Source organism: Eupeodes corollae, chromosome 2, assembly GCF_945859685.1.
Source record: "Eupeodes corollae chromosome 2, idEupCoro1.1, whole genome shotgun sequence".
In the NCBI taxonomy this organism is placed as follows: Eukaryota; Metazoa; Arthropoda; class Insecta; order Diptera; family Syrphidae; genus Eupeodes; species Eupeodes corollae.
In genome coordinates this window covers 10,896,391-10,914,320 of record NC_079148.1, presented here as the reverse complement: position 1 = coordinate 10,914,320, position 17,930 = coordinate 10,896,391, and the positions used below count along the sequence as shown (strand labels likewise).

The following is a 17,930-nucleotide window of genomic DNA, read 5'->3' as shown; positions in this document are numbered from 1 at the left end:
TATCAATTTGTTGCTTGTTATGAAATTAAATTTAATCCGTCTGACGCATCTCTAATGTCAGTTCATTATATTAGCCATTTCCTTTCAATTTTAACTGTACTGAATGTGAACTCTTGGCTTGGTCACCACAAAATACAAAGAACTTATAAACTATTGTCATCGTGAATATGTCACTCTTTTTCTTCCATTTTTTATTTTGTGCGATCACAATATTCACTAAATTATAGTTTCTTGGAAATACTAATTAATAAAATTAAATGATCAAGGGAGTTCCTTTAACAAGCCGGTTCTTTTTCTTCCCACACAAATGACACACACAGTTCTTTTCTTTTTTACATGGCAATGAAGTTGGACCAGGGATGATAGAAGATCTTTTATTGAACACACAAAACATAAGGGCTTGTAGGTACCTAGAACTTTTTCATTTGACAATTCGTATATGTTTAAAGTTACACTTACACCTTCTCTTGACAATTGTTAGTTGAGAATCGTTAAGAAAGTCCATTTAGATCTTTATCCCAAGCATATTTTAAACTGAATACACAGTTTTGACAATTCGAATATGTTTTAGGTTACACTTACACTTCTTTTGACATTTGTTAGTTAAGAATCGTTAAGAAAGTGCATTCAGATCTTTATACCAAGCATATTTTTAACTGAATACACAGTTTTGACAGTTCGAATATGTTTAAGGTTACACTTACACTTCTTTTGACAGTTGTTAGTTGAGATCTTTAAGAAAGTGCATTCAGATATTAATCCCAAGCATATTTTAAACTGAATTCACAGTTTTGACGTTTAGTTACAAGAGTTAGGTTGTTGACAGTTATCTTTTGCTGTAAAATTTACTTACCGACTAAACATTGTCATCCCTGTTCCTGTTATCTTCATTTGCTTTGTGTTCTATATATTTTGCAATAAAGGGGTATGTCATTTATCAATTAGTAGACAGAAAATCCCCCTGACTGCATTAGTAGATATTTATAGAGGGCACTGGGATCGAAACACAGGCTAAAGATGTTAAGAAATAATAAAAAGATAACTACAGATAAAACATAGACAATATTATTGTTGTTTTTGTTTCTTCTTTCTCTCTCTAATGGTTAATGACCAAGGCCATCGGATATGTATTATATCCCCATCCTTTTATTATTTTATTTTATATAAAAGGTACTTGCACTCCAATTTCTAAACTGCGCGTCGTGAAATAATTTTGAAATTGTTTGTTTCCAAGTGTGATTCATTATTTAAACCAAAGAATGTTTAAATAGAAATAGGGATATAGAAGAGGTGAATAAATTACGTTTTTAATGATTATATTTCGAGTACAGTTGTCTATTTTGTTAGATTTATGTTCAAAGTGTGGTGAATATAATTAAATTGACAGAAATCTAAGTCTTATTGATCTTTGACAATTTGAAAGAAGAAGTATTAATTTTTGTTTCGAAAATGTCAAATAAACGTCAAGTTAACTAACACAGTTATTCTTTTTATCATAATTGCGATCCAAAACCTGTTTGATCGTTGTCAAAACATTTTACTTCTCTTTCTTATTTTTTAGAGGTAGGATTGTCATTTCGTCGGGTTCAGAAGTCTTCAAAAATGTCATTACTCTTACAGACTGAAAGGTGAAATATGTCAATTCAATTCAAATTAAAAAAAGAAAACAAAACAAATTTGTGTCAAAATAAATCTCAACACGTCAGGAAAGTTTCGTTTTCGCTAAATATTTGCAATCAATTTACAATCAAACAAAAAATCCAATAAAAAGGTGTAACATTATTGCGTTGCAAACAATTGGATTTTTTTATTTTAAGTGAGTCAGACACCTCACGGTCGGTAATGTAGTTCACCTTGTTCCGTTTGTCATAACTTTTGTGTTTGTTTTTCTTTGGTAAATTGAAAGGAGTAAAACTAACGATGGTATGTGATCATGTTAAGTTTAATTTTTTCATCTTCATTTTGAGAAATGTCAAAAACAGGTTCAATATAAGTAAAACTGTAACTAACATAAAATAAAAGGAAAAGGAGGAAAACTAAAACAATGCATTAATTTCCATCTTTCTACAAGGAAATTGAAAGTTAAGGCTCCAGTTCCATGTTTTGAATGTACAGAACCCTTTTGAACTTAGGAAAATTGAAACTAATTTCAAACTGTTTTTATTTGCTTTTTTGTGATAGTGATCATTTTTGGTTGTAAATATCAAATTAATAACTTTTGCAGATTAATTGAGGTATCATCAGAGTTGAGCCTTGAAATTGTAGTATAGTTCTGTTTGTTTGATACACAAATGTTACATTTTAATTATTTCTACATGAACTTTGACAGATACATTTTTTACAAAGAAAAGCAGTTTAAATATTTGAATTGTTGTTTAGATATTTTAGCTCCTTGACTGATAGAAATTGACTTTTTATAAACCTTAGGTGATTCACACAAATCTGTTATCTGGAAGTTAAGATAAAAAAATTAAAAATTTTCTTAAAAAAAAAAACATTAACCAAAGTCACAAACGGTCATGGTTCACACACTTTTGTTTTGACATTTGTCATTAAGTACGGTAAACTAACCAGGGATTAAAGCGAGATAGATATTTTTGGCCTTGTATAACAAAGTGCTGCTTTAAAAATACTTATTACCCTTAAGGAGAATGTTACATCCGATCAAAACAGTTTGTTTTGGTTAAGAAGATAGGGTTGCTTAAAACCTGCTTCGCTTGACAAAAATAACACCATATATGTAAGTACCTTACACATACCTGTACCTAAATATTGGACACCAGTTTCCTGTTAATGCAAAACAAAAAACAAACTAGGCCATATGCTTCCCAGAAGCCTTACTAGTTCAATTATACTATAACACCTTGTACAGTTTACACATCATTGAACATTGGTAAAGTTGGTAGGTACCTTAAAAAAAAACTAGTCCATCCAACTAAAAAAAAGGAACATTCTCTAAAGTCTAAACTTAACCCAACTTTTTTGTTTAGTACTTATTTCACCTTTCTTTCTATACCTACTTATTTCCAAAAAAGAGACAAATGAAAACAAGAGAATTAAAAAACATGAAGTTGACTCAAGTTGTCCGCCATCATCATCCATTTTGTGCGTACTTCGAAGCTTCATACTATCACCACACATCCACCACCGCCACTATCACCACCCAGAAGTCCAGAAGCCACCGCTGCTGCTGCTGCCGTCACCGCCGCCGACGTTAAAAATGCAAAAATAAAAAAAAAGACCACAACAAAGAAGACCAAGAACCAACTATAGTCTCTATACCTACTTCAAGAATAGCACAAAACAACGCAAAGCGCACCCGAGAAAATAATAATAATGCAAAAAGAAGAGGAGTAAAAATAAGAACCAAGCCAACAGAAAACAGCAAAGAATCAAGATTCCAGAAAAAAATGTGTTAGTGGAGTAGTTTCGATTACGTCACCTCTTTCTAGACTTGGTCGTCCTCTAGTCCTCCTCTTCCTCCTCCGCGTCGTCTGTGTCTGTGGCTCGACACGGCTCTGGCTGTCTTCCCTATCTATCTATCTATAGATAGACATTCTCCAACTCTCGATGGGAACTGGGAACAGACCTACTAAAGCCTCGAACAACATACGTTTTTTTTTTTTTTTTTTAATTTTCAAGATCTAGGCAACAACACGACACTGAAAAGTCTTAACTGGCATGCAGGCGGATTGTGCAAATATGTGCGTGTATCTGTCTCTGTGTTCGTTTGTGTGTACACATATTCACATCTGTGTGACGGAACGGAGATTGAAGATAGATTGGCCAAACCACAATAATTGAAATCGAAAGTGCCTTAACAAAACTATGTATACCTATGGGTATAGAGTTCTAGCTTTGAATAGATTCATCTGTTCAGGGTTGGAGTTAATAACTATACGATGTCATAGTTTTTTGCATTTGTCAGATTAAAGTTAACGGTGGAGTAACTTTTTGACGTATGATTTGACAGATCTAGTATCAGTTGAACTAAACATTCGGTCAATACGATACTTATTTAACAATTTCTATAGATTATCTGAACAATTTTTTGTATCCGTCAAATTGATATTGATACTGGAACGTCTTTTTGACAGATCTAGAACAAGTTTAATTTACCGCTTAATCGATTATTCAACTTCACCAATTCTGACAGATAAACTGCCGTTCAACTAGGATTAAACTTACAAAGTGAAAAGAGGGTATCATTCGATCATCTAAACTAAGGAGTACATTTCTGACATTTGATTTGACAGATTTATAAACAGTGGAATTAACCATTCGCTCCATGTTTTAATATTTTTATTTATAGATTTCGATAGGTTACCTAAGGGTAAAACCAGGATTAAACACAGAAAGTGAAAAGAAAGAAAAGCTTTCTTAGAATTCGCTCAAACTGTTCCCGTATTTTAACTGAGGGTCAAACTGAATTCAACTAGGCTCGTTAAAAGAAATAAAAACATAACGAATTAGTATTTTTGTTGAGGTAAGCTTTATCCGAAAAAAAAATGGAGTTCTAAAAACTTAACTTGCAGGTTAGATCGTTTTTATAACTGGACAAGCAGTACGGATATGTTCCGATCGAGTCTAGTATTTTTGATAACTGTCAAAAAATATCGAATTTTTAATGAGATTGACTTTGACATTTATTGATTTAAGTTTAAATTTTCATTCATTTAGGTCCAATTACACAATCATGGTTTAATATTTGGTCTAGATCCAAGATTTAACCTCATTGATTTCGGTCAAATAATATTGAATTCACCAACAGCGTACTGCAGCTGTTTAAAGCTAAAATTATTGTAGAAGACAATTGAAAGAGTCTAAATGGCTGAATCTTGTGCTGTGCAATTTTCCTTAAAAGTACGTGATTTATATTTTCGTACTTGTGAATTTGACAGTAACTCGAGTACCAGCTACTCCTTTGAGTTCAAAAAATGTAGAGATAAATTTAAATACGTTAACACTTTCTAAGATTACCATGAAAGCTTTTACCCGGGCGCCATTTAGTCAAAAATCTCTAACCTTTCAACTTTTTCAGAGTGGTTCAAGCCCCAGTTGCTCACTTAAGTTCAGCTTACTAAGCTCCTAATAAAAAAAATTAAACGCACTTATGTTAGTATTGGACTATGTCTAAGTTAACCTTGAAAATTTGCACCCGGGCGCCATTTAATACAAAATCTACCCTGCAACTTAGTTGTTCGCAGTCGAACAGTTCATGGTCTACTTATACATTCAAGCATTCAAAAGAGCTATTCTATAGCCCCTTGGTCCTCCACGTCGTCGTCTTGTTGTAAGCATAGTAAAGTAGTTATAGAGGTATATGTAGGTTCTATAGTTTGTAGAGCTGTGTAAGTAAGTCGTTGTAAATTTGTATAGACAACAACTTGATCGTGGCAATAACAAACGATCCGTCTAGACTAAATGGGGGAACATACGAGTATTATACCGAGTAGAGTAGAGTAGAGTATAGTGTGTGGATTATTGTCGTTTTGTTTTGACCAACCGATGACGAGCCGCCCGCGTTGCGCCGTCGTCGTCGTACCGCTATGCTGCGAACGATCTATATGTTCGCAAAAAAAAGGAGTGGGTTCTATTATAGAGAGAGAGAGAGTAAGTGGTAAGCGATGGCAACGACGACGACGGATGTTTGTACATATATCGATGATTGTCTGGTCTGGGAATGGGAAGTTTATAGTAGAAGAGTAGAAGAAGCACTCTAGACAGGCAAAGTTTTTCATTGACAATGGGAATACCTAACCATTTTATAACCCGCAGAAATGTTTGCGGTTTTTTTTCTTTATTTTGTTCTCCCTCCTCCCCCACGTATAGTCGTTTCATATCTAGACATGAAAAAGAATAGATTCTATTGACAACAAAACATGATCATGACAATGAAGTGAAAAGAAGATGTTGTTATAAAAAATGAGGGTGATCTGTGGGTAAAAAGACCATAAAGTGGTCTATAGATCGGTATTCTAAGAATAATTAATGCTTTGTGAACACACTCATAAGACGTATCGCATTTTCCAAGAATGTTTTTGCAACTTACCCGCGTTATTGCAATTTTAATTGTCTGGATACATTGAGGAATATCGTTTAATTCTTTTCTATCTGTCAAACTGTCACTTTCACTGATACTTTTTATTCACCTCTTTTTTATTTTTATTCACCACACACAACCATTTTGACACGCATTGACAATTATAATGTCAAAATTTTACAATTATAAATCCGAATTACGAAAATGCAAACATTTGAGATAAAGTAGCGCAAAAAATTTACACACATGCACTCGACCGAAAGGGAAATGTTTGACTGAATAATAAGTGAGTTAAAAAAGAAACTGAAACTGAAAAAGAACAGAACAGAAGAAAAAGTTTATTGAGATCCTTGATCGTCTACAACCCTGATGCGATTTCTGATGTCTAAAACGACGAACAACTTTTCTGGTTTATTCACATATTCGTAGTGTAGTGTAGAATAAGTCTCCTCCTCGGTTGTCTGGTTGGTGATGGAACAAAATAGTACAATGAACAAAAAAAAAAGAAGATAAAGTAGGAAAAGAAGTGTAAGAAAAAACGAAAAAGAAAACAAATTCACCATACGTAAAGAACAACCGAATAGGTGTAGTGGGTATAGGGAAGCTTTGGAAAAGGAGGAAAGTAATGGAACTTGGATAAGTTGGGTCAGTCATGTAAATTAATGGTGAATTTTTAACACATAGAAGGTGATCAAACAATTCTAATTCAGTTTGACAGTTCGTTGGTTAAATGTCAAAATTTGCTTTGACAATTATTGATAACATGATAATATGACAACATCCATCTTGTTTTAACTTAACTTTTGACAGCTGTCATTTTTCATTAACATCAGAACCACCCACAAGCAGAGTAGGATCAAGATTCTTAAAGCAAATAAAAGTGCATTTCATAGTTAATCGAAAGCTTGAATAAGATCGTTTTCAACGACAATCAACGCCATGACTACTCTTTAAGGGATTTTCTTTATTTTTTGCAGACTCATTTTTCACAACTTTCATTTTCACCTTTCAATCAAATTTATTATATGTTTTAGCTGATATGAGAGCAAAATTTGAGTCGATTACTTAATATAAGTTTTAAGTCGTATGTAGACCTTTAAAAGCGAGTTTTGATGTATCTTGTACTAAACGAAGTAAATTTCCAAATTAGGATTAAGACATGAGTATAGTTAAAGCGTACTTTGAACAAACTCTGTCAGTTTAAAAAAAATTACATAAACGTCAAATATTCAACTGTCAATTTTGTTGGAAATACATTTGACGTGTTCATTGTTATTGTCAACCATCATTTTCCTTTTACTGAGTTGCATTGAAAGTGTGCTATCGAACATAATGACCCGATTATTCAAAGGAAAAATGCAGTGAACTGCCTTATCGACACAGTTCATTTGACGTAGAAAATCAATTTAGAAGTTCCGATTTCTTTAAGTTATAACTTTTCTAACATTTTATCAAGGCTATAATTATGGACATTATTTGTAAGATTAACTATAGTAAAATTTTAATATTCATATATTTCCACGAAATTATCGCATTTTGTCGATAAAAATCTCTTAACTTCTCATTTTTTCCAACTAAAAGACTATTCCCTATCAAAATGACGCATCCGGTATTAACAAAGAATAAAACTGTTAATGTTGTTCTACACCACACAAAATATCAAACAAAAAAAACAATAAAAATATTATCAACTTTAGGTAGAGCTTTGGTCAGTAGAATTACTAGAAATATCCGGTTAAGTATGTTTAACAGGTTTCTCCAACTCCTATCGCATTCTCATTCTCATCCCCACATCTTGTGATGGTATATCTAGGTAATAATCTCTTAAAGGATCATCACTATAGAACATAAAGTAAATCTTCTTTCCACCACCATACCATCGTGTCGCCGCAAACTACCACCTTTTAGATACTTCGATAACAAACTTATGCCACTGCCATAGCCTTCCTGCTCCGGCTCCGGCTCAGGCTCCACTAGCTCTATGCGCTTCTATGATTCCAACTTTCAACTCATTCCCAAACCAAAAGACGACCGACCGACGACGATGACGACGACAATCGATTTGTACTTATATTTCAATCTTATACAATTTTCTTATTCTCAGGGATTCTTTTTGCTTCGTCTTCTTCTTACTCCTCAGCTTCTTTACTTTACTTCGTTTTGTTGTAAAGTTTGTCCGATGTGAGATGAGCGTCTTGCGATTTGCGAAAATAGTCGAACTAGTAATGGTTGTTGTTTTTTTTTCTTTTCACTAGAATTAGTGTGGCAAGGCCAACGGGTTGGCCGGCTTTTGGAATTGGTTTCGGAATTGGCTGATGGGAGCTGGGAACTGGGACCTAAGACCTTATGGGAGCAGAAGAACAGGGGATGAGAGATGCAGGACACGCTGGATAACAAATGTTGTAATAAATCTGGAAATTATTACAGCATTATGCCACTATTCGTGAATGTAGGCGATGCGACCGAACTACCAAACCGACCGACCGACGATGCGATGTAACGGGAGGGGTGTTACTATATTGTAATGGATTTTAATCTGTAAATGTGTGTATGTGTGTTAAGAGAAGTTTTATTGTTTTTGTATTTTACAGTGTGTGTCCTTTTGTTTACATCTAGAGTAGGCGATATAGAACTATATCTAAAATTAAGCAGGCTTGTCAGATTGGGCTATTTATTTGAAATTGAGCTATTTTTTTTTAATTGGCTAAACAAATAGTTAATATGACAGCTAATTTAGCCACAAGTAGCTAAAAGCTTATTTTATTTCTAATTGTCGCATATTGGGCTACTTAAACCCAAAATAGCCGACGCAAGCTTAAGTATTTCAGCTTAATCATAATTGTGCAATTAGTAGCTCAATTTTGTCTACTTTATTAAAAACTGGACTATTTATTTATTTAGAATGACAGTCCACACATAATTGTGCTTTAAGTAGCTCAAATCATATCTCGTCTTTACTTATCGGAAATTGGGAAACTTTTTTTTCAAAAATAGCTGACAAAAAATTAGGACGCGTATGGAGCTTTTTCCAAAATAGCCGACAAAAACTTAAGTATTTCAGCTCAATCATTATTGAGCAATCAGTAGCTCAATTTTGTCTACTTTATTAAAAACTGGACTATTTATTTATGTAGAATGACAGTCTACACATAATTGTGCTATAAGTAGCTCAAATCATATCTCGCCGCTATTTATCGGAAATTGGGCAACTTTCTTTTAAAAATAGCTGACAACAAATTTAGGAAGGCAGCAAAACCATAGTTTAGCTATAAGTAGCCCAAAGGTTACTTCATACCTATGTGTCGCAAATCGGGCTACTTTTTTTTCAAAATTGGCTACACAAAATTAAGTATGATAGTCCAATCATAATCAAACTAATAGTAGCCCACTTCTTTTTAGTTTATGAAAAGTTAGACTATTTAGAATGACAGCCCAACAATAATTGGGCTATAAGTAGCTGAAATAAAATCTTGGCGATATTAACTCTAACTTTTTAAAATTATGCTTCTTTCATGAAACGGGAATATATAATTTATCCAGATCTGTTTGTATTGAAATTGAGCTATTAATTGGGCTACTTTTCAATCGGCTCCAATTTTGGGCTACAAATCTTTTAGAATTGGACTATTAAGCTAGTTAAAGTTATGGCAACCCTAATATAGTAATAGATTTTTATGCTTAGGCTAAGATTTATATTTCTGTGCCAAAATGGGGTTGCTTTTATAATTTTTTTTTTTTAATATAATAGAATAGTAGTAGTTGTTGTTGTATTTATACCTACCTACCTATATACATATTCTTTATTCATAATGATGCGAACCCATCGAGAGAGTAAGTATAAAAAAGGGTGGTATTTGGTCTTGATATAACATTAATTTTTCACAACGACGACGACGATGAAGAACAATGACAATGGGTTAGGAAAAAAGGGGTTGTTATTTAAAATAAAAACAAAACAACTAGAAATAAAAGCGGGTGGGCATTGTACCAATTTGGCATTGGATTATACCTACGCATGTATAATTGTGGGCAGTTTAAAAATGCATTTGCAGAGATTGTTTTTAGATATTTCTATATGTAATTTATATAATTTTTTTACTTATTTTAAGTTCTATAAATGAATATAATGTAGTAGGTTTCTAATAAAGAAAAGGGGGTGAAAAATAATAATAAGGGATGCTGCTATATAATAACTAACTGAAGGGCAAACATATAAAGTGGGCGTAGTTTTATATACTTAAAATAAAGGAATTCATTATAAAAAAAATTAAGAGTTGTTTTCATTTTGTAGAAATTTAATGACTTATTTTAGAAACGCCACTTTACCGACGGTGTTTTTCATCATGGCCGATTCTATTTACACATGGCCACGAACAACGAAGTTTTTTGATCTAGTTAAACAAATATCAACTTTGTTAAGAAAAAATATGTAAAGTGCTGTTTTTTATTTTTGAAGATTTGTATAGACATCTGTAAAAATGGACAGAGTTTAAAATTGCGAAAAAAGTGAATGTGAGATTAATAGCTGTCAAACTACTGTCATTTTTAAAGTGTTGCCAACTCTACGAATCAATAAAACACGTCACAAAAATCTTTATCTCAACTTTGTTAAGAACTTCTTCGAAAGAAAAGCTATAAGAGGTAAATGTATTCAGTGGGGCGTTGATAAGATATGCCTTTAATCGGTTCTACGATTGATAACCTGATGGATATCATGTGGCTTTTGATTGCGTGGCGATAACTGAGTTGGCTTTTTAAATATGCAATTCAATTTAAACATTTGAAATGGCAAAGATAAGGTTAAGAATGAAATTTTAAAGACACCACAGAATGGATTTTTCTTAAAATCTAAATCGAAAATGACAACAAAGTTTTTAATTCTACGTCTTTACTGTTTCCAAGATTTTTGAGTTGAAAATCAATTTGTACAAATTTTAATTTTTAATTTTATAATTTTTTGAAAGAAAAACTGTCAATTTGATTTTTCCCAAAAATTTCAACATACGTCAGAAATGTTTATCTTTTTTGCATAAAAATACTTTGTAGGCAATAACCATTTTTATTCGTAAAATATTCAGGGTGTGAAATATATTTTTATCAGCTCTAATTTCTTTTTGGTTCCTGAGATATTATTGGTCAACTAAACTGATCAATTCTTTTCTACATAAAATTTAATCAACCTATTACAATAATTTCCATTGTGATCTTAAACAATTTGAAAATATTCAAAATCGAAGAAGTTAATTAGAGACAAATGACTTCAAATTTAAGTATTTTTTTTTAAATACTTGCGAAATGCAGAAATCATTCTTTTGATGTAGATTTTGGTTACTTTTTTGAAATAGAAAAGAAATGGTTACACAGTCTTGTACATTTTGTTCTGATATGATAAAATTCCTACGCAGAAATGAAAATCTACAGCTTTTGTTTTTAAAATCTTAAGAGCTAACCCAAAGTTCTTTTTATATATGGATCAGCTTCAAATAAGGATTGAAAAAATAGGAAACATTTTAAAAAATTATATAAAATAGGATACACAAGTTTAAATATTTAAAAAAATTATACCTACTAAAAATATTTAAAATAAACTATGACTATGGCTTTTGTGGACATGAATTTTTCAGTTTTTATTTAATTTAAATTAAAAATGTTACACAATTATTAATGATTCTAAAAATTTACTTAAATTTTAAAATTGATTTAAAAAAAGAACACAAATACGTAAGAACTTTACTAAAATATTTCAATTTTAGAAAGTTAACTGCTTATAGGAAATATTCAATTACAATATTTAACAACCCTCATTAAATTCAAATAAGTTACACTTGGTTCAAATTAAATTTGCACACATATGTAAAAAAGTCATCACCTCCAAAAAAAGGTCAAAAACCTAAACAAAATTCAATGACCTTTGAAACGTACTAAAAATATAAAAAAATATCCAAAAAAAAATGTTGCATCCTGTAAAAAAATTATTTTACAAAAAAAAACTTACTTTTTTCAAATTTGTCACACAAAAAAGTTAGATATGTATCCTTGGGGTATTTTGTTTTATTTTTCTAGTCACAGTTATTTTTCTATTACTGTCATTTTCTTCTTTTTTTTTTCTATAAATTTGTCACGATATCCTTTTAAAAAAATGTGAACTATTTTCTAATTTTCTAAGCACAGGGTGTTGAAAGTTTTTTTTTTGTTGTCAAATTTCAAATTCACTATTTTTCTATTTGAATTGAGTTTTGGTCTATGATTGTTTTATCCGAAATTTCAAAAGAAAATCAAAAATCCTTTCTATGATGAGCGAAAAAACTTTCAAAATTTCAAAGTTTCAAAATTTTCTATAAACTTTTTTTTTTTTTATTTAATTAGCCAGAGTCGCGTGTAATTATTGCACTGTCCTCTTTGGGTAGGGTTGTAGATAGATATTGTGTTTTTTTTTTGATTTTAATAGGAAGGTACTGTTGCTAAAATATAAATTTTTTTTAGAACACAACTAAACTAAACCTTTACCGATTGAATTAAAAACTCAACTGAATTTCGTAAAAATGCAACTCAAATTGAATCAAAAAATTTTGTTGTTGTATTAAATTTTTTTACAACAACGACGGAGCGGCGAGGAGCCTGAAACAGAGCCGTGCTGCTGCTGCGACAACAACAACAGCAACAACAACACGGACGACACACAAAAACGCACACCACATAATAGGTTTTTCGTTGATGTTGTTGTTGTTTTTGGAATTTTAGTAGTGTTGTTGTATATTTACTATACACTACCGCCTTGTTGGACGGTATAGAAGATACCCTGCACCGCTCTCTTTGTCGTTGTCGTTGTAGTCTTACGTTTACGTTTGTAGCCTGAAAGCCTGCCTGCCTGACTTTCTGCCTTTCTGCTGCCTTCCTGCTGCCGGCCGCCTTTCCGCCAGATACAAGTTATTTTGTTAGAGTTTGTTCATTTTTTGGCACTTTTTCCGCTCGCGCTTGTCGTAGCCGCACATTATTTTCGTTGTTGTTGTGCCGCTGTCTTCGTCATGTCGTTTGTTTACAAAAAGTAAAAATAATACACGAGAAAATTGGTAAAATTCAAAAAAAAAAACCAAACCTCACTCATATATACACACATATATGTGTCGTATATATGTATGTATGTATCTATGTTTGGTATTTGCTAAAAAAAAGTACGCACACTACGAAGGCCACGATTGCATATCTCCTCTCTATGTCGTTTTTCTTCCGTCCGTCCGTCCGTCTGTCCGTTGCGTCCATCTTTGCGAAGTAACACAAAAAAGATTAAAACAAAAATTGCAGCCAAAAATTTCGCCAATGTATGGGTGCTTTTTCCCTAAAATCTACTTCAACTTTTTGGATCTCCCCCCATCATCGCAACAAACCAAAAAAAATGCATATACGATTCCCCTCCCTCTATCTCTGCACTCCATCCCCCACCAATGGACATTATTGTAGGTGATCTTCGCGGGGCAAATACTGTAGAGCTTTTTTTAGCTTTTTTTCTTCGGTTTCTTTTTGTTGTTTTATTTGTTATAGCAAAGTGTAAGAGTGATTGGATGTCTTCCTGGCTAATTAAACAAACAACCCCTTTTCAATGTTACAGCGAGAGTGCTTGCTCGGCTTGCTTTCTGCCCCCCTCCAGAAAAATATGAACATAATGGACAGGAGAGAAAGATCAGTAGGTAGAATGTAGGTAGTGATACAAATACAGTGTAGTACATATATGCGGATGGGGTCACAGGAGAAGAAAGTGTAACGATCATTGACACCTCCTCTAGACTTTTTTGTGTCGTTTTTTTTTTTAAGACTTTTTAGAATCTTTTATGATCGTGTATAATGATGTTTCATTCAAAACTGCATAAAAGAAGTTTAAAAAAGCTCACAGAAAAGTTCTAAAGAGAAAAAGACTAAGAATTGAACTTAGTGAACAGAACCTAAATTATAAAAATATAGTCTACGATGTAGAGTTGGTTTTTTTTGAAGTTTTCGGTGATGTCGAATTTTTCAATGCATTTTTATAGATTTTTATTTTTTGAGTACATTTTAGTATGAATTTTTCATTTGGGGTAAGAAAAATTTATTTTTGTTTGCAGTTGAAGCATCGCTCATATAGATGAGTTTCAGATTCTAAAATTTTCTTTAGAGTAGGGATTTAACTGATCGGATGCCAAAAAAAACTAATTAAATGATGACCCGATAGGTGCCACTGATGTGGAATTATTTAGAGTTAAAATTGGTACCTTCTGGCGTATACTTATTTTTTTTTGTTTAACTCTTAAACCCTACCCAGGGTGCTGCGTTACTCTGTACCTTATTTGATTAATAATATTTGTGGAGGCCCTTAAACTAATATGTGTACTGAATGTGTTTAATAGAAGATTTAATAAAAGTTTTCTGATATTCTATTTGATTAATAATAAAAGTAAAAGCAAAAAATGTAAAAGGACTTTTATTTAATAAAATACATTGAAATAAAAAACAAGGTGCCATGAAACCCAGGTTAGGAAATGTCCACTCCAGATATGGGTAGGATTCTAGGGTTAATTTTAGTTTCGAAATTCAAAAAAAAAAAAAAATAAAGAAGAATTTTTAACCGATTTTAACGAAAAATTGACGTATAGACAATGTACATTTTTAAGAAGAAGGTGTATTTGCTTTATTTTCTGTTTAAAATTTGCCACAACTTCAAAATTTCTTCTTCAAGTAATATTTTGGCTTACGACAACTCTACAAAAAATAACGAAGGTATTTATAGTATTCACCTGCGATATATGGGAGCTCTATTTGTAAGAAACTGCGAGCTCCATATTTCAATCAAACATTACAATGGTAAAGAAGTCGAAAAAAGTTGGTCCGGTGATTCAGTCCGTCTATCGGTCTATCTGTCCTCGCCCCTTAGACTTAACCATTGGTTAGATTGAGTAAACACTTTTAATTTAATAATAGATTCACGTTAGGCGTTTTTTATTCTTAAGAACACGAATATTTTTAGACCCGAAACATAGTCAAAAATCGAAAAATCTAGCTTCTCAAAAACAGCCTTGTAGATTTTTATAAAATTGCCTGTAATATTTGTTTCTTAAGTTGGTTTCTTTCAAAATAAGAAAATAAATTTTTGTATTTATTCTTGCTTGTTTTTTTAATTTTAATAGGACTAAAATAAAATTTGATTATCAAAAATGTAAAAATGTAACATATTTAAACAAATATAAAAACTTAAAACTTATAACAATAAGAACTTAATAACTGTATACCGAAAATATTTCAAAACAAAAATCGAAGCATTTAGAACATGGAAATTAAGATTTTTAAAAAAATTGAATAAATTAAAGTTCTCTTAAGGAATAAAATAGTATTTACATTTTTTAAGATAAACTTATTTGGTTGTACTCGTATATTTTTAAATCTTAAAATATAAGTACCTATTTTGAAGAGATTTTTTGGAGCAAGGATCTTTTTGAGTTGACAAAGTCTTGTATTTTATTTAAAAAAAAAATATTTCAAATAATATATTTAAACAGCTTAAGTTGTCTGTTATAGCTATCATTGGTTTTTATCATTGAAAATTTGTGATTCGCGATTTAAAAATGATTCAAAAAGTCAAGTTTGTTATATTTGGTATCAAAATGAAGATTATGAGTTATAGATAGTTTTTTTTTTTTAAATCAATATTTTATGGAATTCTAAGTTTTCTTTTTAGCTCAGTTTAAATTTTTTTCATGATGAAATCGTTTTCAATGATTAGCTCGTTTTTTATTTCATAATTTGAAACAAAATCGTTCCACTGAAATCATTTTAACCTGTCAGTTTACTTTGAATGATCAACTCTAATATCAAGTTCTTGATCCCAATCATTCAGAAATTTGCAATGAAAGCCATAATCGGTCTGTCAAAATAAATTCCAATGATTCGGTTCAATAATGAAAACCAATAATATCTATAAAAACTTCAAACAACTTTTGATAGTTTATAAAATTGATCCATTATTGTGGTAATTTTCTGAGTTTTTTTATCTTAGACTAAAACTAAACATAAAATAATAGTTAGTATTGATCTTCAAGTGCTAAAAAATCCAAAAATCAAATCCAATTTTTCACCAAGATAACGAAAAACTATTCTGCTAATGCTGAATTTAAATATATGTTTTTTTTTAAATGAACTATTTATTCCTGCTTTTTTTTTCTTAAACAATATTTGTTAAATCAATATTTTCCTTGCTTTATATTTTTTTTCAGTAACTTCGAAATTGATCCTAGTAAAACAAACTCCGATGGATTCCAAAATCTTCAGCAAATCCCGCTTTGAAAAACATGATAGTAAACGAATTGTAACAGAATCATAATTTAGTTTTATCCAAAAAGTATCACTATTTTGAAAAGTGTTAACTTAGGTTTTTGTATAAATAAATAAATTAAGTGGCGCAACAGTCCGTAGAGAACTAGGGCCTAGTGACTTACAACTCTAAACCATTCCTGCGTGCGAGTATTTGCAGGAATGGAGGTTTTTGTATAGCCATAAGAAATTTTTTAAATTTCCTATTGATACAACAACAGACATTTTTTTTAATATTCAGAAGATGTGATTCGTGATCAAATTTTCGATCTCAACATTTTTCTAGCTTTGCCTTATTTGAATAAAATAAGCCTTTTTTTCTGCATACAAAAATTACTCAAATAAGATATATCTCTAAAATAAGATCGGTCTCGTTTTTGAGAGATTTGTCTCAAAACTATTTTGAACACAGACGCTTTAGCAAGAGCTCAAAATAATTGGATTTCCGACTAAGACAAAGTATTTCGCATTCCACTCATTGTTGTTTTTTAAGGAACAAATAATTGATTAGTTTTCTAAACAAATGTTTGCTAATTTGATGCGTTTAAAGAATTTATTATTGTCTACAAATTTTACTAAAAATAGAGGAATTTTCAAAAAGACTGCAATTAAGCTTTTACATATTTTGCAACCCTACTCCTTGAACCATTCATAATGTTCCTGATTAATCAAACATTGAAGTGTGATCACTGATCAAAAGAGTTAGGGGTGGGTTAAAAAAAGGAGAACACGAGTACAAAAATTTTGTTAACACAATATTTGATCAGTTCAGTTTAAAAAATAATAAAATCAAAAAAAGATACAAAACTGAAGACAGATGACAGCAGTTACCCATATAATGGTTGAAGAATAAATAAAGAATAAAAAACACACGATGCATGGATGCAATTTTTGGGGTTAAATATCTGGGGGTTGAAGGGGTTGTTCCAGGCAGTACACATATATACAAAAAAAAGATTAAAAAGAACAAAAATGTTGTACATTTTACATCCTATACATGCACCAGTTAAAGGTAGTTGATCTATGTGTCGGTCGTTCATCGCACTCTCTCTTCTTTTTCTACATCATTTTTCAAAAAATTGTATATATATGTACAACCATCATCAAAAAAAGCTTTTTTCTTTTTGAAAACAGATTGTGTGAATTAATGAAGAAAAAAAAATAATATTATTTTAGGAAATTTAACAATCATTTATATTATTGCGGTCGATCACCCCTAAAAAATATAATATACCAAAAAATAAAATAAAAGCCAGTCTTCTCTACACCACCACTCTATATTATCTGTGATTGTATTTTTTTATTTGTTGTTGTTTCTTTATTCGTTTTTTGTTGTTGTTTTTTTTTTGGAAATTTGAAATTTTTTGGAGATGCTGTGTCAGAGATTTAGAAATTTTATTTGAACACGTTTTTACGTGAGGTTAGTCAGGGTTTTTATTTATTTTGTTTAATTGTATATTAAAACGATCTTAAAATTATAGAAGTCGTAATTTTTGAGGCACAAGAAAGGTTAAAGTCGACCACATGTCATTTTCAGAAGGATTAATTATCA

The 17,930-nt window shown here is 31.2% G+C and overlaps 1 protein-coding gene and 1 long non-coding RNA gene across 4 annotated transcripts in view; one reads left to right on the top strand and one right to left on the bottom strand.

The window, feature by feature from the left end:
- Nucleotides 1-14,024, bottom strand: part of LOC129944673 (broad-complex core protein) — a 71,023-nt gene extending 56,999 nt beyond the window's left edge. The window contains exon 1 of one of the 3 annotated variants that reach the window (XM_056054275.1): nucleotides 12,039-14,024. The gene's annotated coding sequence lies outside the window, so the exon portion shown is untranslated. The remainder of the gene's footprint in view (nucleotides 1-12,038) is intronic. The other 2 variants (XM_056054276.1, XM_056054274.1) reach the window with 2 other exon arrangements.
- The window catches only part of LOC129944675 (uncharacterized), a 35,572-nt gene that overhangs the window by 4,102 nt on the left and 13,540 nt on the right, over nucleotides 1-17,930 (top strand). The window lies entirely within an intron of this gene.